Raw genomic sequence first — 23101 nt, forward strand, 5'->3', positions numbered from 1 at the left:
TTCTCTCCCATTCTAGACTCTGAGCCCCTGACACTAGGACCTGGGTCCTCTTTCTTTATCTCTGCGACCTAGCAAAGGGTCTGGTGGCTGGTAGGTATTTGGAACTGCACTGGCTGTAAACTCTCCCTTTGGTAACGTAGCTGTCCTGGGCTCCTTGCCTTCTGTCTCAGGGGAACGGCCGTCCGACCTCCTTCTCCAGTCTGATGTCTTCCTTCCCCTCTTTGGTCCCATCTCTTGTTCATAGCTTGCTTATTTTCCAGTCCCTCTCTTTTCTCTTTCAGTTATAATCATGGCTAAGTCTCCCTCATCTTTGTGTCCCCTGGCCTTGACCCTGAGCGCACCACCACTCCTTTTCCAAGTGTCTGCACTGTGGCCTTGACCCTCTGTGGGCTCCCGTTCAGGGGTCAGCTCGTTGTACTGCAGCTGGTGGTCCCGAAGCCAGTGAGAGGTATCTTGCCATGGACTCAACTAATCTCATTGTGAAATCTGATGTTTTGTTTTTTTTCAAAAATAGTCTTAATTTTTAAAATTTCATAGAATATTTTAATCACATGGGAGGATTATGTCATAAACACCCATATCCCTAACCGCCTATATTTGAGAAATGTTAACATTTTGCAATTTTGCTTCAAACCTTTTTATTTTTATTTATAGGTTGCAGGTACGGTGAAAACTGCACCGGGCCCCTCCTCCATCCCATTCTCCCTTCTCCCTTTTCTGTAGGAACCTGCCACCCTGGCTTGGTGTGTCCCTTCCATGCTGGGTTTTATAGTCACACCGCCTGTGTAAGTGGCCCTGAATAAGAGAGTGTCTTGTTTCGGGTGCTTTAAAACCTCACATAAACGACATCAGGCTGTATTTTCCCTTCTGCCACCTACTTTTATTCCCCCCATTTTTAAGATCTATCCCCGATGATCCAGAGAGCTCTTGGTCACTCATTTGAACTATTTTATGGTGTTGCATTTCTATTTTTTTCACCATTTATTTGTCCAGTGACTTCCTTTTTCCTTTGCTTGATCCTTTTGCCCACTTGCCACTGTTAACTGCTTTTGCGGTTTTGAAGAAACCTTTCTTGGACGCCCACTCAGCAATTAGTGTTGCTCCATCCCGATATGCCCCGGACACTGTCCTTTATGTATATGAGGTCGTTTCGTCCCCACAGCCACCTGTGAGATAGGTGCTATCATTGCCCACTTCTACAGGTGAAGAGATTGAGGCTCAAAGAGGCTGATTCCCCTGCCCAGGAGGCGCCACTGGTCATCGTCGCACAGCGCGGGTCAGGCACGGCATTCACACCACTGCAGTGTCACCTGTTGGGCTCGGAAGCGTCCCCCCGCCTTTCCCTCCCTGCCTGTGTCTTCCCCAGTCTCCATCGCCAGCCCTGGTCCTTGCCCGCCCTTCAGGCTGTTGTCTGGTCTTTTTCTCTCATGGTGCCGGGTCTCATCTGCTCCCTGGGCCTGGGGAAGTCCCTGTGCGTGTGAACACCAGGATGCCGCGTCTCAGCCAGGCCTCCGGAGTTGGTGCGTCGCTGACCTCCTCCCCCAAAGCCCAGTGGCTGGCTCTCCCTAGAGGTCTACTGCATCAGATCCGCAGAGTTCAACTTCTCCAGCACCCAAACCTGTTCTCTCTACCTTCAGTCTTGTTTTATTTACTGGTGCCTGGAGGCAAAGATCCCGAGTCATCTTCGATTTTCTGTGACCACATGCATGCAGGGACCCCCTCTCCCCTCTGTCCCCTGCCCCCAAGCCCATGCCTGGTCACAGCCGGAAGCGTTGCTGCACAGGAGCCCCTTGCCTGCTCTCAGCATTTAGAAGCCTTCGAGGTTTCTAAACTGTCACCCTCACTGAGGCCAAGACGATCTTGTCACTCCTCTGCTTTTCCACCCTGGGGCTCCCACGGTGCCGCAGTAGCCGCCAGAAGTCTTAGTGGGACCTGGAAGCCTTTCCCGCTCCAACCTTGCTGGCCCTTGAGGCTCGCACTCCGCCATCCACCCGCCGCCCCCATGCTGTCACCTGGGACCTCTCCCCAGAGTTCACCTCTCTGCTCATGGGCATGCTGTCCTCTCCCCTTTTCCTGCTTGCGGTGTTAGTCTCCTGGGGCTGCCAGAACAAAGTACCACAAACTGGGTGGCTTAGAACAACACCACCTCTTCAGAAACTTCTGCTGTCAGGCCTCCGGGGTTCCAGCCTCCCAGGCTCGCCTCCTTATGACCAGGTCCTGTCTTAACACCTGCGACTCTGCCTGCACGTTTCTGGGCCCCGTTTCCATTCTCCTGCCTTCCCATCACTGCGGTGAGCTGCCAGTCTCATTACTTCCTCTACAGACTGGAATTTCCTGTGCTTTCACTTCCCCAAAACGTCCTCTCTCTAGCCTCTCAGGAGCCCTGGAGCTCCGGTGGTCGCTCACCGGGTGCAGACGGTGAGGGGCAGGCAGCTCCCCAGCCTTCCGTCTCTGGCCCCGGGAGCCTCTGTGCGCGTGTCCCGCTTCGCAGAGCAGGTCCTCCCCGCCAGGGCTCTACAGGGTGTCGGGAGGACAGTGCCGTGTTTTCCCACCCCCTGCCTGCATGGTACCCACTCTCCAAGTTCACTCTCTGCGGTGGGAAGACAGCAATGTATCATCATACAGGAGAACTGTGTGTGTGTGTGTGTGTGCGTGTGTGTGTGTGTAGAAATCTGGGGTAGGCGTTGTGAAGGCAAAGTGCAAGCCTGGTTACGCTGTCAGAGTGTAGATGGGGAATCCGACCCGAGTGGGAAACGGGATGTGTGGCTTGAGTGCAGAGGAACAGTCGGTGCCGTTGGTGGCCTCATCTAAGGCCTGGGGGAGGAAGTGACCGAAGGGCCAGAAGATCCGTTTGGTGGGGCGGGCGGAGGCGGGGGAAGGAGGCAGGGGCCGGCCTGGCACTCACCGTAGGAAGTTTGGTCTTTGATCCTGAAAGCACTTTGGCTCATTCTGTGTTTCACCTTTTGCCTCTTCCAGGTTAGAAAATCAAGTCAGGAGGTGCTGTTGATTCTTCTGGAACAAGATCTAATTTTCCAGCACGATATTGAAAACAAAGTGTGTCCAATCCCGCTGGCGCTCTCTGCCCCTGACGGTGAGGATGAGTACAAAGCAGAAGCCGTGAGTGTAAGTCCCTTGGGGAGTGACAGCCCCGAGCCTCGGCGGACTGTCCCATAACTTGACGTGTGTGGGACTCGAAGCGTCACGTGCGTTCAGTGCTGATCAGCTCTGTTCCCATAAACAAGGCAGCGGGTGGTGTGGCCTCCATCAGAGAAAGTTCTGAGTTCAGATCCAAGCTTGTCGTGGAAGTGATTATCCTTATATCCAGTTGTTTCCGGAAGGCAAAGCTTGGGAAATCAGAGTGATTCGGGCAGAGGTGAGGCAGCTGGCATGGACTCCTGCTGGGCAAGATGCTGAGATTTATTAGGTAAACCTTGAGCCAGCTTGGGTCACGGACCCTGTTTCCCAAAGTAAGGAACCGAGTGCGGTATGGGAGCTGCTTTTAGGTGGTACTTGGACAATTAAAAAAAAAAAAATCGAATGGACATGTGTGTCTGTTTTATAAATTAAGATGAGACTAAGCTAGGTATGTCAGCAAATAAGAGAGAGTCTATCTGAAGAATGTGGCCATCATGTTTACAGCAGTTTGGGAGATGCTGTGTCCAAGTCTCTGTGCTCTTGTCAGTTAAAGGTATACGATGAAAGAAAGAGTGTAAGTACTGAATGTCTTCTACTTTTAGTAGTTAATTTTGTGGTATCCTTGGGTTTGTAGGATTCTGTGCCCATTATGAAGTGATTATGCAAGCCAGGACTTCCTACTTGCTTCTGGAACCCTTGTTCACAAACTAGCTATTGACGAGCCAGTGCTGGCCTTTACGTGCTGCCCTTAGACTAAGACCCAGCTTGTCCTCGGGCTTCTCCTTCGTGGGTCAGGGGAAGGTCTTCCAAGGCTACCTTGTGTTCCGTAGCTGCCGCTCCCTCCCCAGGGACCGAGGCAGGGGTTGCTGCACCGGCCGGCCCTTTGTGTTGGCATCACAGAACTAAACAGCTCCAGGAATGTTCCAGCATTTTAGGAAAATGCATAAGGATTTACAAAATCTTAAGCCTTAATTGTGAGTACAATAAGATATGGTTGTTTTCTTGGTTGAGAAAGAATGATGTTCGAAAAAGGAATTCTTTTTCGAAGTGGAAACGTACACCATGGAGCTAAAAATTTGTAATACAGCATCAGACCATTTGGTCATTATTCTTCATTTATGTAAAAGTTGTCCTCACCTATGAGTTAAAGGTCTGGCTTTTTTAACTAATTTAATTTTTTGCATATTCCATATGTTTATAAGATGAATCAGGCTGAAGAATAATTGATTATTAAAATTCAAATTCTCCAGGGTTCTTTGATAAATTTCAAGTTTCCCTGTAAGAAATTAAATTCATTTTGCAGGATGAACCTGGATAATGTCATTTAGTTGGGATGCTTGGCAGTCGAGCGGTAAACTTTGCCAACTAGATCTTCTTTTTCATTTGAAAGTTGGTTAGGCTAGTTTCCAAAGCTACAACTGACAACCAAATATCTCACTCCTAAAGACTGCCAAATACCATGACAAATAATTTTAAAGGCGTTTTTGCATGATTTTTATTTTGTTTTGTTTCCAACCACTCCATTCTTGTCAGCAATATTCTTCTTTTGGTGAAGATATTTGGAAAATATAACAAGTCTTCAAAAAGCTCTCTTCACATTTCACTTGCAGAACAAATTAGTTCACATAAACTGCACTTTTTATTCAAAGTGGGTTGCCGATTTCATTACTTGAAATGTGCAAGCTTTTAAACGTGGCTGCAAAGAACGGAAATGGTCTTGAACCCTCCTCAGGTAGAGGCACATCTGCGTTTCAGGGCACTTCTGGAAGATTGCCACTTCTCCTCCCTTAGGGCCCCAAAGGAAGCAGGATTTGGGGCTCCTTGCCTGGCCCGTGTGTGCTTGGGTCAGACCCAGAAGCTGCTCTGTCTTCCCTTATTTCCTGGAGGTCAAGGAGGCTTGGAGAGGGTCTCACTCCTTGGGCCCCCAGAGTCCTGGAGTACAGAGGGTGCTGTTCTCTTTTCAGCTAGGAAATGACAGTACAATAGGGAGTGAATTTCATTCTTCAAGGGACGGAGGCCACGTGTGGGATTGGCAGAGCTTCCCCAGGAGGATAGCGCTCTCTCATTTAGCTGGTCTGAGTGACACCCCATACACTGTGGCTACCAACATGTATGTGTGAGGAGGTGACAGGTGAGAAAAGAAGCAAATTGCACTGCTCCGATGCCCTTGTATTTCGGGCTTTCTTTGCAGCCATATGGTGTGAATGTTGCTACGTCCATATGTCCATAGGCACACACTCTCGGAACAGTGCCGTTTTGAAGGAATTGCTTCTTGCTCCGAGGAAACGGCGTGCCTCTATAGACAAAATGTGCGTCTATTCGTTAGCCTTTGTATTCCCTTTGGAAGTTACAATCAGTCGATCCTGATGCCAGCAACCCTAGTGTATACATGATTGAGAGAATCGGAGCTAGCCAACTGGACATGGCCTGGGCATTTTAAAATTGATTTGTGCAGTGCAGGTAATATGTATTATGTGTTGGTTTCTTATGTCCTGGTTTCTCAGATAAGTGTGGTTTGTTCTGTGAAGTCTGTCTAATATGCCAGGCGACATTAGCGACTCCCTCCTTCACGCATCCCGGAGGCTTGGTTCATATCTGTCTTCTGTCATTTAGCAATCGAACTGCGAACTTCATTTGTTTGTTTATTTCTCCTTCAAAATAGTGGGCTTCTTAAACAACAGGTGTCTTTCTGCCCTCGGCACCCAGCACAGTGCCAGGCCCAGAGTCAGTACTAAATAAATGTTAGTTGTTGAATGAATGAATTGGTAAAACCTGGAAGCGCCGTATCCTGTAATTATATCTAGACAGCATAAACAGGCCACCGGAGACCAATTATAATTCCTCTCGCTCTCAGGAAGGCCATTAGCATTCTGAGATTATAACTAATTGTCAGAAGCCTATTTTTCTCTCACAACACGTTTTTACATTAAGGCTTCCTCATGTTTTGTCGTCTTCCTAGTTTTGAGCTCGTTTTTATTTGTGCATTTATTTAAAAAGAATGTTGTGGTTGTGTGCCATAAAGAATAGTTGGCCCCCAGCAACCGAGTGAAGATCGTCATTGCATGCGAGTGGTTCCCAGGGCCACGGGAATGTCATTTCTTGTCGCTCGGAGTGCTGACTTTTGAACGCTTCTGGATTTGTTGCACACGGGTAGTAATAAGGTCGTGTGGGCGTGGCAGATGGAGAGGGTGGATGGAGACGCCGGGCCCTCCTTAGTTGTCCGTCACCCTGGATGTGAAGCCTCGTGGCTCATTTATGTGGCTGTCACCCTATGCACTTCTGCCGAGCATCGGGTCAGAAATACGTGTCTCCTCAATTCGGGAGACACAGCCTTTGCCTCATTTGTGTTGTGGGGACAGTTTCCTCCCCCCCCACCCCAGTTGGGTCTCTTTTCCCTCTTGTCTGCTATGTGCAGGTTCCAGGTAGAATAGTGGGTGGACTGCTAACCAGGAGCCTGCTCTGCTGCTTAAAAAAAAAAAAAAAAAAAAAAGGCAGTGCTGTGCTGTGGGCAGAGCAGACATGAGGGCTGGGAAGTCCTTCCTTCTTTCCTTTTTCTTTTTTTGGAGGGGGGGTGGGAGAGTTCTTTAAACATTTTGGGGGGTCATTTTTCATTCTGTCTTAATTTCAAACTTGTGGAAAAGTTGCAGGAGTGAACTCCTGTACATACTTTATCTCACTTCTCCAGTGGTTTATACTTACGTCTGTTTAATCACATCCTCTCTCTTTACACATCTGCGTGCACACACAGATATATACATACACATATGTGTGTATATTTTTCTGAGCCATTTGAGAGTAAATTGGAGACATTGTGCCCCTTTACTCCTAAATACTTCAGTGCATATTTCCTTTTTAAAAACGAGGACATTCTCTCCTAAACAACCATAGTACACTGATCAAAATCAGGAATTTTAACCCTGATACAATACTAATATCCCACCCATGGTTCATGTTCAAATATTGTCGTTTGTCCAGGATCACACATTGGACTGAATTGTCGCATCTCCTCTGTCTCCTTGAACCTGGGGCAGATCTTGAGTCTTTCTCTGAATTTTGTTAAGATTAACATGTTGGAAGAGGACAGGCCAGTGCTTTGGTGGAACGTCTCCCAATTTAGGTTTGTCCTGTGTTTCCTCATGACTAGATTCAGGCTCTGCATTTCTGGCGGGATGCCCTGGAAGTAATGTTGTGTCCTTATGTGTCACGGTAGGAGGCCCAGGACTTCAGTTCGTCCTGAGATTGATGATGTTAACTCTGGTGACTTAGACAGAGGTGATGTCTGCCAAGTTTCTCTGCACCGCTTTTCCCCTCTGGACATAATAAGGGGAGTTACTTTGCAGCTACACAAGTTTGCTGTCCATCAAACGTTCACCCACTAGTGTTAGCATCCACTGATGATTCCAGCTGTCACTCTACTGTGAAGAGCGTTCCCTTCTCCATTATTTGCTGACATTTTGTTGAGATTTTCACATCTATGTTCAAGTGGACTATTGTAAGCAATTTTCTTTTCCTGTTATGTTTTTGTCAGCTTTTAGAATCGGGGTTATTCTGGCTTCAAAAAATGAGTTGGGAAGTATTCCCTGCTCTTCTGTTTTCTGAAAGATTTTTTTTAAGATTGGTGTTATTTTGCCCTTAAATATTTGTTAGAATTCACCAGTAAAACCTCTGGTTCTAGGGCTTTCTTTGTGAGATGGTTTTTGATAACAGTATTCAACACAGATATGGGCTATTCAGGGTTGTTATTTCATCTGTGTTATTAGGTAAGCTGTATATTTTAGGGAATTTATTAATTTCATCTAAGTTGTTAATTTATCAAGTTTTTGGGATAAGGTTGCTTACAATATTCCCTTACCTCTTTTTTTGTTTTGTTTTGTTTTGGTTTTTTTTGCGGTACGCGGGCCTCTCACTGTTGTGGCCTCTCCCGCCGCGGAGCACAGGCTCTGGATGCGCAGGCCCAGCGGCCACGGCCCACGGGCCCAGCCGCTCCATGGCACGTGGGATCCTCCCAGACCGGGGCACGAACCTGCGACCCCTGCATCGGCAGGCGGACTCTCAACCACTGCGCCGCCAGGGAAGCCCCTCCCTTACCTCTTAATGCCTGGAAGATCTGTAGTTTTATCCCTTTCATTTATGATACTGGTAATCTCTACTGTTTATTATTTCCTTCCTTCTACTTACTTGAGTTCAATTTGCTTGTAGTTTTCCAGTTTCTTAAGGAGGAAGCTTAATATTTTTCAGCCTATCTTCTTGTCTACTTTAAGTGTTTAAAGCTATACATTTAATGTTTATATATTTGTGATGTATTGACTCTTTTACTAAGAAGTGACTTTCTTTATCACTGGTAGTAATCTGTATCTTGTAGTCCACTGTGATATTACTGTAACCACCCCAGCATTCTTATGTTTACTGCCCATCATAGTATATTTGTTTACGTCTCTTTACTCAATACCTTGTATGTCTTTACATTTAAAATCCTCCTGCTTTCATTAGCATAGAGTTTTATAGCCAATCTGATAGTTTCTGCCTTTTAATTGGAGTGTTTATTCCATTTATGTTTAATGTAATTATTGATATATTTGAATTTAATTCTGCCATTTTGTTATTTGTTTTCCATTTGTGTCATTTGTTCTTCTGTTATTTCCTGCCTTTTCTCGGGCTAATTGGATATTTTTGTATACTGCACTTTAATTTCTCTATTGAGGATTTTCAAAAATGTGGGACCCTGCAACATCGTAGCTCCCTTCACCCTCTCCTCGTCTGTGCTGTGGTTGTCATATACATTATGACATGTACATCACATGATGATCCTGGTAATGTGGTATTATGATTTTAGATTTGAACAATTCTATCTTTGGGAGAAAGTAAGAAAAGGGAAAAAATGCATAGCCCTTTATACCCGCATTTTTACCATTTTTGGTGCTCTTGCTTCCTTTCCTAGGTCTGAGTTTCCATCTGGTATCATTTCCCTGCAGCCTGAAGAACTTCCTTTGATACTTTTTTTGAATTTGGTTGGCTGCTGATGAAATCTCCCAGTTTTAATCGGAAAATGTCTTTATTTTGCCTTCATTTTTGAATGATCGTTTTACTGGATATAGAATTGAGGTTTGTTTTCGTTTTTCCTTGCAGCACTTTGAAGATATCACCCTGTTGTCTCCTGGGGAAGTCAGCTGTCATTCACATCGTACTCCTGTGGAGAAAATATCCTATTTGGGCAGTGTTTGGCTATTGTTCCTTTAGGTGCTTTTGCTCTCTTTCTCCTTTCAGTCCGGGCCTTATAAAGTTGGGACCCTTGATATTGTCCCAACAGTAGGTCTTTGAGGTTCTGTTTTTGTTTGTTTGTTTTGTTTATTTAAGTAATTTTTGTCTCTGATGTTCAGATTTAGTGACCTTCATTGATCTGTTTTTAAGTTTGGTGACTCTTTCTGTCATCTCCAATCTATTAGCCCTTTCCATTAAATTTTTTATTTCAGTTATTGTCGTTTTCAGCTCTAGAGTTTCCATTTTGACCTTTAAAAAATTTTATTTATTTATTTATGGCTACGTTGGGTCTTAGCTGCAGCACGCAGGATCTTTCATTGTGGCAGGTGGGATCTTTCGTTGTGGCAGGTGGGATCTTTCGTTGTGGTGTGCGGATTCTCTAGTTGTGGTGCACGGGTTCCAGAGCGCATGGGTTCAGCAGTTGTGGCGTGTGGGCTTAGTTGCCCCACGGCACGTGGGACCGTAGTTCCCTGACCAGGGATCGAACCTGCATCCCCTGGATTGGAAGGTGGATTCTTAGCCACTAGACCACCAGGGGAGTCCCCATTTTGACCTTTTTTTTTTATAGTTTATATATCTCTATGATGTAGAGATTCCCTATATGTTCTTTATGCTTGTATTTTTTTCTCATCCTTGAATATATTTATAAAAGCTCCTTGAAAGTGATTGTCTGGTGGTTGCAACGTTTGGATCATCTTGGTGTTGATTTCCGTTGATTGATTTTTTCTTTATTATGGGTCACTTTTTCCTCTTAATACATAGTTATTTTTAATTGAATACTGGACATTAAAAATGATACACTACAGAGATCTGGATTCTGTTTTATTTCTCTAAAGTGATTTTTTACATAGCAGGCAGTAGTCTTGTCTGATCTCCAGCTCCCAGCTGTCTCCTTTGTGGAGAGCAGCAGCTGATGCCTCTGCTCGGTTTGTTTAGTTTCTGGCTGCTGCTTTACTGCTGGGTCCCTGGGGTCTCCCCATATATGTGTAGTTTAGCAGCAGCCAAAGATCTCAGCAAAATATAGACACAGACTTTGGACCTTATTTACAAATTTCTCCTGTTGCAGTTCATCTTTTAAGGACAGCCTCTGCTCCAGTTTCTGCCTTTTGGTTGCTCTCCAGTACTCTTAAATGATTGTTTTTTTATGTTTTTTTCACGATTCTGTAATTGTTACCTGTAAGAGCGTAAGTCTGACCAAGCTACAGTGTTATTACCAGAAGTCTTGATTCTTTCTTATAGTTTCCATTTCTTTGGTGAGATTTCCTATCTGTTCATTTGTTATGACTCTATTTGCCTTTTAGTTCTTGAACATATTTATAATAGCTCTTTAAAATCCACTAATTCTAACATCTGGATCTTCTGTGGATTTGTTTCTAGTGATTGAGATTTTTCTTGAATGTAAGTCACATTTTCCCATTTGTTCTCACGTCTGTGACTAATGTATCTTCTCAATGAAACATTGCAGAAACTCTGAATTCTGTGTTTTTCCTCTGAAGAGTGTTAACATTGTTCTAGCAAACAGTTCAGATTCTGTTTCCTTTGCAGTTCTCAGCAGCTGAAGCCACACAGATCCTTCTGCCTTCAAGCTATTGCTTTGCTCTGTGAAACTCACCATCTCCCCTGTGCCCACGTGGTGCTGAGCTCAGCCAAGGATAAGAGTAGGATTTAATCAGAGGTGGGGGCTCTCCCTTCTTTAGCCTCCTTCCTCTATCCTTCCCTCCCTCCCAGGATTTCTACCCTCACTTTCCAGCCTCCCTGGCCACCTCCGTCTCTGTCCTCTGACTTCTCAAGCCAGTAAAACGGTAGCTTTTACTTGGAAGTCCAGCTACCCCGCATGGCTGTACAGAATGAAGGATGCCCCAGGCAGAAAGGCAGCGGCAAGCAGTGCATGTTGTACCCAGTGTGGTTTCCCCTCTCAAGGGTCTGCTTCCATTTAGTCCCCACCAGTGTTTGATCGCCTGTGAGCCGTCTTTTATGCCTTGTCCAGCTGTTACTGTATGTCCCACCTCACTACTCTTTGGTTTTGGTAACATGACTTAACCTCTCTGAGCGTTAGCTTCCTTATCTGGAAAGATGAAGATAAATGATACTCACGTCATAGGGTTTGAGGAACATGAAAGAGGTAATGCACATAAATTTTTCATTCACGTGTTGGGCACCATGGTAGGCACCTGGCAAATGGTAACTCTTCAGCTTTAGACAAGCCATATCTGAGTAAAACTTGAAAACGATTGGCCTTCTATTGATACAACTCGACAAAATGCAAAAGAAGGTGTTCTCTGTTTTGACCTCCTGGGTATTTTGGCAATATTTTTGATATTAGCTTTCGGAATCCAGTTAGTGATACGTGGGACATTTACGCTTTGGTATTCCAAGTGACCCAAGTTTTCTTGTTATTTGTAGATAACCTGCAAGCTGGCGTCGGTGCTGAGCAAGAGCGCGGTTGAATGCCTGCTGCTCCCTCGGTTCTGTGAGCTGTGTGGTGATGGGAAGCTCGTTCAAGTTCGGAAGGTGGGGACGTACAGTTTCAAAACTTGAGAAATTCAAGAAGTTAAACAAGATTCAAAATTGATTCCTTTAAAGTGCCTGGACTTCCTGAGTAGACACAGTCTGGATGAAAAACGTGGCCAGTGTGAACTGTGTGAGGAAAACAGTGAACACTGTTGCCAGTTTTCCCTGCCATCCGGGCATCTGTGGAGACGTAGGGTTAGACTCCGTGAGGGTGACCCTCTTGGGCACAGGAGGAAGAGACATTGCTGGCTTGTGCTTCAGTGCTGGGGCCCAGGCGTGCAAGGCCTTTCATCACTGGGGCTGACTGGCTCCAGGACCCTCGCATGTTTGCTGTACCTGCCAGCTGCGCCCCCTGCACTGCCCTCCCCGTTTATCGCTCGTCACTCGGTTGTCATATTCTTCCTTCTGAAGACCGTTGGCAGCCCCCTCCCCGAGCAGCCTCACCGTCCACCTTGCTGTGCAGCTGCCCATCTTCCCTGTGGCCTCCCCTCATGAAGCAGAGGCAAGGAGCTGGGTCTCATTTACCACGCAGAGGACATTCATGGTCTCTTGCTCCAGTGCTAACCAAAAGCATCACGTGTCGAGATGACGAGGAGCCACAGCGTCCTACGTGTGGTGCTCTATTGTACATCTTCTGTTTCCGGTGCAGTGGGGGCACCGGGCTCAGTAAGTGCTTGTTAGCTGCCCGACCAGAGGACTCGTTGCTCTCAAGGCTCCTGCTTGTTAGTTTACACAATTTGTTAAGACAAGAAGAAATCGGAGAATAATGAGTATGCCTTTTGCCTTTTTAAGGTTTGTGCCCCAAATTTTGGTGCTATTTGTCGTGCTGTCGGACAAGAAGCCACCGAGAAATTTTTGGTACGTGACGTTTTGCCAGCTGTACTTGCTGATGCACTTCTTAGGGCGCTTGTGAAATCAGTGGTGAAGTTTTGTATTTATGAGTCTGTTACTTTGGAATGGCAGCTCAGTTTTGCATCCATCGGTTTCAGGTTTCTTGGCTCTTGAAGCTTACATTTCTTATAAGCCTCAGGCAGCTGGTGTGTGGGATGCTGCAGGGGCAGCCCCGCCCTCTTCCCCAGGGACTTCTGCTGTGGCTTCCTCACCTCTCCCTTTGCCCCACCCCCCCCCCCAGCTCTTCTCACTGTCTAAGCCGCTCTCTGTCCCTTCTCGACTGCTCTTTCTAGAATGCTGCTCCACCACCTCGCTCCTGGGTTTCAGAACCTGTGGGATTTTTTTCTTGGTTTACAGATTAAAATCCAGACCCTTGTTGACCCCTCAGTTCCCTTCACAAGTACCTTTCCTGCCTCACCTCCACTCGCCTCCCTCGGGTCCGAACGCCGCCCTGACCTTCGGTCGTGCATCTGAACTGCAGGGAGGGTGAAAGGGGGCACGGCCGGGGTCTGTATTTTTGCTGAAGTCCCTGGTGATTCTCAGCACAACAGTCTGGAGAACCACGTCACCAGGCAGCCGGGGGGCTCTTCAGGGCCTTGCAGCTAGCTCTCTGCTCTCGTGCACCTCCCTGCCCCTGCTCATTACTGCCCGTCTCCTTCCAGAGGCTTCCCTGCCTGGCGGGGGGACCCTACTCACACTTCACACCCAGCTTGCGTGTGCATTTGCCTCTGTCAGGTTCCTTCCCTGTCTGGACTCACCTACCCGCTGGGTCTCCCTTTTCAGCATTCCATGACGTTCTGTTCAGAGTGCTTGCGTGTCCCCCACCACGCCTCATTGCAGCGTTGCTGACGGGGACTTCACTCCATCACGTTCACCTTTGCTTCTCCACTGCCCACCCAGTACCGGGCCCCCAGAGAACCGTGCTGAGCAAGCCCTTGCCGCCTTTACCTGACAGGGCGTGCTACCTGTATGGCTGGATGCCGCCTTTACCTGACAGGGCGTGCTACCTGTATGGCTGGATGCCGCCTTTACCTGACAGGGCGTGCTACCTGTATGGCTGGAGCACAGCTAGCTTAACCGAAGAGGGGGCTCTTCAGGGCCTTGCAGCTAGCTCTCTGCTCTCGTGCACCTCCCTGCCCCTGCTCATTACTGCCCGTCTCCTTCCAGAGGCTTCCCTGCCTGGCGGGGGGACCCTACTCACACTTCACACCCAGCTTGCGTGTGCATTTGCCTCTGTCAGGTTCCTTCCCTGTCTGGACTCACCTACCCGCTGGGTCTCCCTTTTCAGCATTCCATGACGTTCTGTTCAGAGTGCTTGCGTGTCCCCCACCACGCCTCATTGCAGCGTTGCTGACGGGGACTTCACTCCATCACGTTCACCTTTGCTTCTCCACTGCCCACCCAGTACCGGGCCCCCAGAGAACCGTGCTGAGCAAGCCCTTGCCGCCTTTACCTGACAGGGCGTGCTACCTGTATGGCTGGATGCCGCCTTTACCTGACAGGGCGTGCTACCTGTATGGCTGGAGCACAGCTAGCTTAACCGAAGCGCCGCACATTTACGGTCACACCGAGGACGACCGGTGTGAACTTGTAAGTGGACTCACAGTCGTGTATATCCAGCGTGATGACAATCCATTGCATCCCACCGCACACAGTTTGTGTTCCGTGGACTGGAACTGTTGGCGGTACTGTGAGGTTTTAACAGTATGCCTTCTTTCACTAAAGTACCCCAGCCAAGACCACGGCACCTGGGTGGGGCCGCTAGTTGGGGAATCCACAATGTCAAAGTCATTCACAATTCTTCTCTACAGTTCACAGGCGCATATCAGTCATTCAGCCTTTGGGGAGGTTTCCTGTATTATCTTGTTGAATTTAACGCAGTCATTTACTAGGATTAAGAGGTAAAGGAAGTTACTTATCCTAATTTCTGTTTGTTTCAGAGGATTCCTTTTGGACTCATAGCTAGTTCCCTTTTGTGTCATTAACTTAAGGCTCTGCCTTAACTACATCATTGAAACAGGTCTGCCCTTCCTTCGGGTGACATGGTTTTGTTTGCTTTGGTAGCTCCCGAAGTTTTTTGAGCTCTGCTCAGGCAATGCATGGGGGATGAGGAAAGCCTGTGCGGAGTGCTTCGTGGCCGTGTCCCACAACACGTCCCCCGAGGGCCGCCAGGCCAGGCTCTCGCCTCTCTTTAGCACACTGATCGGCGACCCCTGTCGATGGGTGAGTGCGGCCACTCGCAGGCCTCGGTGTGACTTTGGACTGGGCACTGTTACTGTGTCTTTTCAGTAACGGATTTGGCATATTTAGACTTTGTGAGGATTATCAGGGCACCTAAAGTCTCAGAAGCCTGGTGCGTAGTAAGGAAGTGACACACACCTCAGCAGTCATAGCAAACGAACATCACAGAAACGAGAAGGAGAAGGAGAAAGCTGTAACTGTATCGTCGCCTCTTCTGTTATGATCATAACCATGCCCGTAATGATGAATAAGGTCTGTTCAGATGCTGTACAAAGTCTGGAATTATTTGATGTAGATTTAATATTCTGGAAGCATACAAACTACATGATGGCACTAAATTTTTCCTGATTTTCTGTTGAAAAATAGTTTACTTGGAGCTTAGGGACTGCCTTAGAAAGCAGTACATTTGCTTACACATAATGTGGCGGACGGTGAATTGGCTGGTGATCAGCCATCTGTTCAGCTTGGGATCAGACCTGGCCGACACCGCGTCCACCGCGCCTTTCTTCTCTGGTTTCGGGTGCGCCAGGCTGCCTTCCAGTCCCCGGGCCCCGTCACCTTCACCTTTGCCAACCCCTCCAGGGCTGGCCTTTATATTCGAGGAGATGGCACCCTGAGCATCCGACCACCGGCTCCGGATTTGGACTCGGGTTTCACCTCCGGGTCACCGGGTGCAGGCAGCCGTGGGAACATGTCCTCAGCCTGGTAAGTTTCGGCTGGGGTAGTTATCAGGATCCCGGCTTCACCTCAAGCATCCACCTAAAATTCTAGCAATTAACTTGTCTGGAGCTTTAGTAACAGTGACCTTCTGGGCACGATGGAATATTAGAGCTTTAATTATGTGAAGAAGCAAAAAGTAATTGCAATAATGATTTTGAAACATGACTAGTGGGTTATAAATAATGAAGCTACTATGTCTCCTACATTTAGATAAAATATCCACCCAGAGTCGTGATCAAATAACCTATAAAGAAAATTCTCTCTTACTTTTTGATTAATGAAGTTCTTTGGATAATTTACACAGGGAAAATGTGAAGTCTCCCCAATAGAATTTTGTGCCGTAGGATTTTTCATGCACATGAAGGTGACGTTCCTGACTCACCGTTAGTAGGCCCACACTGTTCTTCTAGTAGGTTCTGGTGATCGATCTCGGGTTTTTTCCTGTTTCCTCGGAAGACGATGGGTGCGTACGAAGCAGGCCACGCGAGGTAGTTTACACGCATCTCTCCATTGCGAGTATTCCTCCTCAGCCACGAGAGGAGGTGATTCACATCTCGGATGGCACGGATGCTTCGTAAGATTGGTGCATCCTTCTCTCCATCTTTCTCCACCAAAATGCATTGAGTTCTTGCTGCAGGTCGGGCCCGTGTGCTACATCTTCCTCATCAAGACTTTCCAAGTGGTTCACCGGTAGCCAGTTCTTAGCAGCTCTAGCGCCTTTTATTTCCTAATGCCTGCCCCCTGGTGGAGGTACTGATGAGCAGTCAGTGCATGAAGTCTCGCCACGGAAGGGGTGCCCGCGGAAGCCAGGGCTGACGCACCACTTGAGTGTAATGGAGGGATTGGGTGAACCTTCCTGTGGCATTTTCAGTGCTTTAATACTCCCAGTGGGGCAGAGGGCGCCGATTGGACCTCTTATCCCCTGTGAGGTTATTAACTTCTGGCACCGGGAGACACGGGAGGTTGGGTAGCCAGGTAGAGAGGAGGACCGGCTTTGCGAGGATGGGGGTCCGATGTTTCCCCATTTTACTTCCAGTCTATTGCACGGTGCTAGAAATTTGCTTCCCTCAATTTAAACTAGTTCAACAAAGCCGGGCCAGGCAGAGCCCGCTCTACCCATGGAAGGCACGTCCACGGACACCAGCAATTTAACGTGTGTCAGTAGCTCCTCCAGTGGCCTGACGGAGAACCCAACGGAAGACTCTGTCTTGGCTGGAGCCGAGGTGACCAGGCTTTCCCCCAAGGCCACAAAGCTCCCCAGTATTAACGACCTCCCCGTCAACAGCCATCCTGGACCAGACGCCTGGGCCCGCCCAGGGAGTCCTGAGGACGTTTTCAATAATTTCCTTTATTGGCGAACTCCTCTCCCTGACATAAGCAAGGACTTAGAGCTGCTCCTGAGCGAGGCTGGCCCGCGGGAGGAAGGTGGCGGCACACCCGAGGCCGTGCATAGAAGCTGTGTGGCTAGGAGCGAGATTCAGAGAGTCCTGGATGGTTTGCAGGAGCATATGATGAACGATCCAGGTGTGCAAGGTAGCTGTTGTCCACGGTAATGAAAGAGAAAACGGGATCTTTCTGGATTGTGTGTCAGCCGGGCCTGTGTGGCTGTACACGTGTTGCGTACTTCCCTCCATCGACCCTGCGCGCCCACCACGGGGGCGCCTGGCCCAGTCTCCGCACAGCCCTCACGCCGGGGATCCTGCTGTTGCAGGTCTCTGCGAGGGTTTTGCCTCCTTGCTTTTCAGCCGTGTGACCTGGTTCTCAGATAAAAGCGGCTAGTTCTCGGGCGTGTCTGGAGCGGTGGAAATTTTATTAGCTCCTTGGACACGGTTCTGTCTCTCGCCATGTGACAAAGCCCTTTCTAGTTACGAACAGCCAAGGATGGTGCTCCTTTTGGAGCCTGTTAACTCACCTAAACCTTAAGGTTTTTCCCTTTGTACAGCCAGGAGGAGCACAACTTCTTCTTTGGGGTATTTTTCATTTTGTGACTGGTGTTCCCACAGAGCGTCTGATCCGGGAGCCAGGCCTCGCAGTCCAGATCCGTCACCATGCCTCTTCTTTCTCTAAACGGGGCTGTATTTGTATTCTTCCCTGAGTTGGGGAAATTCGAAAAAAAACAACACTTGCTGCTGTTGCCGGGCAAAGATTTGTGAAGCTTTCGGGAAAGGAAATGTGAAAATCCAGTTAGCCCTGTGATTATTCTTTGTCTTTAAATTTATAAAGGAAATTAAGTCAGTGTTTGCTGAAGGAATGAGCACATGTAACATATCGCTTCTAATTGTTATAGACAAAGGTCTGTTTTTGGAAGACACATTTCTAAAGCTGCCTTATTCGGTGCTTGGACCCGGGCTGGGTGCTGGGGCAGTAATGCCCGACACGTGAAGCCCTTAGGGTCTGGTTGAGGGGATTATGGAAACAACCACCCGGCATAGGGAGTGGCACGGGCTGGGACAGGCGTGGGCGCACAGGGCAGGAAGCCGGTCCCGCCTGTGGGCAGAGGAAGCATCTGGGAGAAGACCTTGCAGAGCAGCTGACATTTGATGTGGGCTTTAGGCTTTAGGCGACGGCCAGGACTCCATCTTCTCAAGAAGTCGAGGGTTGAGTTTCAGAGGTTTCTTCCAGTTTCCTGAAATCGTTGTTTGTAAAATCTTGTGTGCACATGCAGACTTAATTTCTTTGTAAGGAAGGACCCGCAGCTTTCATCAGCACTCAAAGGGATCTGGGACCCCAGAAGATTGAGAAATAAACTACCCGTTGGGTATTTGTGAACTGGCCATGGCTGAAAATGTCACTCAGACCCCTGGAAAGGGCCTCGGGTGCGCTAAGGAGGTGGCACCTTGCCCTGGGCCCAGTGGGGAGCCCTTGTAAGCTCTAAACATTTTAAGGACTCTTGTTGAATTGAACTAGTAGAAAACAGGATGCAGGCAGTATTGTGTGTGTGTGTGTGTGTGTGTGTGTGGTATTTCGAGGCTGGAGACATGGAAACATCAGTTTGTTTTTACGGAAAGGCATGTGAGCTGTGTCATCTGCACTGTTAGGAGAGTCTTGAATAGCCGTGCCGTGGACAGAAAGAACGAGTAGCGCTCGGGGCTGGGTGCACGCGGTCTTTACTCGTCGGTGTGGACGGGGATGGATTGATCCCAGCACACGCGTGCGTGTATATGCGTGTGGCACAGCAACGGCCGCCCTGGTTTATCAATGGGGGATGGGACCCCCCCATGTTGGTGGGCCTCCCAGACAGCAGCGTTCAGGAGCATCGCGTTGTCTTTCTGTGAAAGGTGATGGGATTGGACTCTGATTTTCCTAACTGAGGCTTTTCGAGTTCAGGTCGGACGCTCTGTGTGTGGCTGGCATTTAGTTGGAATAAAGTTAATGGCTGTAAACATCAACACCTCGGTGAGAGCTCGCGCTGGGCACCCGACGTCCAGAAGGGGAGGGCTTGTGCGGTGCGTCCACGTCCAGCCTGTCTTGTTGTGAGTCAGTCCCTGCAAACCACATAAAGTTATTCAAATTCCTGGAACTTCTCTTCCTGCAGCTGCAGCTCAGGTGTTGTCAGCTGCACTGGTTGTGGCACAGCCAGACTCTCTGGATGAGCCCGAGCGCCCGCCGACCCAGGGGGCGCCCAGCTCAGATCCCAGCCCAGCCCTGGCAGTCAGCCGGCCCCGGTGGCGTCACCCCCGCAGAATGAGCTCGCCGCGGCCAGGACGCTACAAAGCACAGTGAGTCTTTGCCCTCTCCCTCAGCCGGCGAGGATGTGACAGAAATCACGCAGCTGCGTTCTCTTTTATTAATATATCCTGGCAGAATTGATAAATGGCACATTTAATTTTATTCTTAAGGTCATGTTTTGGATAACTAGACAATGAATCAATCAGGTGATTGATAACCCCGACTCTCCTCCACAAAACAAACGTGGGGGGGCTTCCCTGGTGGCGCAGTGGTTGAGAGGCTGCCTGCCGATGCAGGGGACGTGGGTTCCTGCCCCGGTCCGGGAAGATCCCACGTGCTGCGGAGCGGCTGGGCCCGTGAGCCATGGCCGCTGAGCCTGTGCGTCCGGAGCCTGTGCTCCGCGACGGGAGAGGCCACAACAGTGAGAGGCCCGCGTACCACAAAGAAAGAAACAAACGTGGGGAGACCAAAAGCACCTTCCCTCTTCTCCAAAGACAACCTGGTTCTTTGGGGGGATTAACGGTCTAAATGCTTTATTTCACTGCTAAACCGACGCTTATATCTTTCAGTAGCAAGGGAGGTGAATTCATGCAACTCCTAGAATGTAAAGTTGACAGTGACCTTTGAGATTGCACATTACCTCCAGCCCGTCCTGTGGGCCTCCTTTAACCCGTGCTTGCTCGGGAGTGGTGCTGGATGCCGTTTCTTGGAGGGGAGATTTTTTTTTTTTTTTTTTTTTTGCGGTTCACGGGCCTCCCACTGTTGTGGCCTCTCCCGTTGCGGAGCACAGGCTCTGGACGCGCAGGCTCAGCGGCCATGGCTCACGGGCCCAGCCGCTCTGCGGCACGTGGGATCTTCCCGGACCGGGGCAGGAACCCACGTCCCCTGCATCGGCAGGTGGACTCTCAACCACTGCGCCACCAGGGAAGCCCTTGGAGGGGCGATTTTGAGAAGACAAGTAGCTCACTACTGTTTCTCCTCTAGTCTGGAACCAGCCCCCGTGAGGCTGGGACTCCGTGTTTGGGGCGAAAAGGAAGCCTGGCACTTATTTCTCACCTTGAGTTTCTCGAGCTTTCCAGCTCGCTCGTGGTAGGAGGCTCTGATGCCTTCCTAATTCCTACTAAACTCGCACATGGACCCCTTTGAGTTGGGGTCCTTCACAGGTAGTGGTGAGACTAGCGAATTAAAATTAGCAAGGGGTCTGTGATCATAAAGTCATGATGTGTGGGCCCCTCTCATTTTCATGTACCACGATGGAGAATCTCTTTAATGTGGTCTCCAGGGTCAGAACACCAATTGTTTCTCCAGTCACACAGTTTATATTTTGATGTCCGTGATTAAAGTAACTTATCACCTCCTTATACCCCCTTGGTCTACTCCAGTGAAGCTAAACAAAAGACGAATTAAAAAAGCCTGAATATAAAATGTTCAAGGGTTATTAAGGTTGCCTTTGATTAGCAGGGAATGAGATGATATCCTGTTTTGCTGATTTGCTTCAAGAAATAGGCAAGAAAGCTCACATTGTTACCTTTGTTACCTGGAGTATAAAAATCACCTGTGTTAAGTGGAAAGGTGTGGTCACGTTTACCCTGGTGGGAGACGTGATGGTATTCGGGCTTCTTTGTCATATACAGAAGTGAAAAGGGAAAAGAGAGAACAGATTCCTCCAAGTTGGCTGTCTTGAGTGAAGGATCTTAAAGGGGCCTGTATAACTGGGCTTTTGGTTTATGGCGTTGGATGTCAGGGCTCTTGAATTTGACTCTTAGGTTCCTAAGGGATCAGGCAGGATGCCTCTAGTTGCAAAAGAAGGAAAAAGAAACAAAAAAACTCAGAGCTTAAGCAATGAGGACAGAAGAGGAGGTGAGGCTGGGAAGCTGCTTGCCCTCGGCCCTTGCGTTGACCTCGGTCCAGCTCCCACTCCGCCATCTTCATGCACCAACTTGGTCCCGAGATGCCCAGGGGAAGGAGGGGCCTGTTTTTTCCCACTTGTCTCTTTTTGACTGCCAGGTAGTTTTCTGGGGAAATGACCTCCCAATTCCTTCTGGGGTTGCCTTGACTTGGGGTGGTTTACTTAAACTTTAAGTAAACCTTGGCTCCTGGAATAAGTGCTGTATGTAACTACGGCACTGAAGACTTTGGAATAAAATTAATTCCTAGAAGGAGAATAACGATTTATTACTTATTAATCTATATGAATTTATTAACTTGGAGAAATTGGAGTCTTAGGTTATCATACCAAAATATTTCTGTTTTATCGTGTCCTCTGTTAAAATAAGCAGTACATTTCAGTGAAAACCTCGGGAATTGAAGGTTCTGGTAGCATGCCTCAGCAAACGAAGCATCTATCGGTGTATTAACCGACTTCCCGGATCATATATTGAGCTGATTTGTCAGCATCCATTAAGCTGGTAGACGGTATGACATTTGAAGTGCAAGTAGGAAAATCCGTGTTATGGTTGAAGGAGAAGGTCAGGTCCATCTCAGTTAATGTTAATCAATGACCAGAGACCAATATGTCACCGCTGGATGGTCCAGCTCATTTTCATTGTTAACCTAATGTAAAGGTTCATCGGCGAACATTAGAGGTATTTGTACATGTGAAAATTGAGGACCGTTTTCTAAATACCCTTTCATCAGCCACATCATTTCACTCAGATTAAATGGGTCCCCCCAGCCCGCCGCCTCTCCATCCTCTGTCTGGAGTCCAAAGCACTGTATTCTCTCATCCCTGAGAAATGCTGGAGGTGCTCTTCAGCATTTCTTGCAGACCTCGCCCTGCCTTCCGGAGTGGCCTCTGCTTTAAACATGCGACCGTTACCTAAGGGCATCAGCTAACCACACCGGGGACCCTGGGACCTAAAGAAGGGTAAATACAGACTCGAGTTGTTGGTACTCACCAACAAGAGCCTGTCTTTTGTAAGGGCCTCAAGCAGTCTTGAGATTAAAATGCACTTGAAATGACTGACCTGTATGGTATCATATACAACTGTGCAAATGTATTTTTTCACATCTGGAGGGACACCACTGACTTCAGCGGAGCTCTGGTCTTGGTCTGCAGAAGTCATTTTTGGCCTTGAAAGGGGATTCTTTGAAGGGGGAGTGGCAGGACAGCTTCCTCCTTTGGACTACGTTGGTAATGTACCGGATCAGCTCTGCAGGGTCCAGGTGAACCTGGCAGTGGAACCAGTGACCATTTGGAGACTGACCAGAGGCATGGCTGCAGCCCACTTGAAGAGGATAAATCTAAATCCCGGGTTCGTTCCTTGAAAAGAAGAGCGACTCAGAACTGCATTCCCTGGAAGTTAAATTTAAGAACGGCTGTTGGAACCAAGTTTTTCTTGCATCGATATTAATGGCGTATCTTAGTTCATAATCTGTGCTGCTGGTATTTCCTCTCTAACTTAAAAAAAGTAGATTCTCAAGTATTGTTTAAAGTCTTCTGAACAGTCTCGAAGGTATTTTAATAAAGCAGATCAAAGATGAGAAAAGAATTTGGCATGTATACATTAATATTTAGTGTCTGTTTATACAAGCCATTTAGCTCCTTTTTTTGTCTGAAAAGTTTTCGACAGCTTCCTTTGTTGAACTGTGTTTGGTCTTGTGGATTAGCTTCTAGTGCTATGGAAGTTCTCTTAAAGGTTTTCAATTATTGTATCCCCTTGTCCTTGCAGAGAAA

The 23101-nt window shown here is 48.0% G+C and overlaps 1 protein-coding gene across 1 annotated transcript in view; it reads left to right on the forward strand.

Moving 5' to 3' along the window:
• The window catches only part of ANKRD60 (ankyrin repeat domain 60), a 77218-nt gene that overhangs the window by 30667 nt on the left and 23450 nt on the right, over positions 1-23101 (forward strand). Inside the window, exons 3-5 of the mRNA XM_024750430.1 lie at positions 2977-3123; positions 11797-11904; positions 12697-12762. The gene's annotated coding sequence lies outside the window, so the exon portion shown is untranslated. The remainder of the gene's footprint in view (positions 1-2976; positions 3124-11796; positions 11905-12696; positions 12763-23101) is intronic.

Source organism: Neophocaena asiaeorientalis, unplaced genomic scaffold, assembly GCF_003031525.2.
Source record: "Neophocaena asiaeorientalis asiaeorientalis breed wild unplaced genomic scaffold, Neophocaena_asiaeorientalis_V1.1 scaffold606, whole genome shotgun sequence".
In the NCBI taxonomy this organism is placed as follows: domain Eukaryota; kingdom Metazoa; phylum Chordata; class Mammalia; order Artiodactyla; family Phocoenidae; genus Neophocaena; species Neophocaena asiaeorientalis.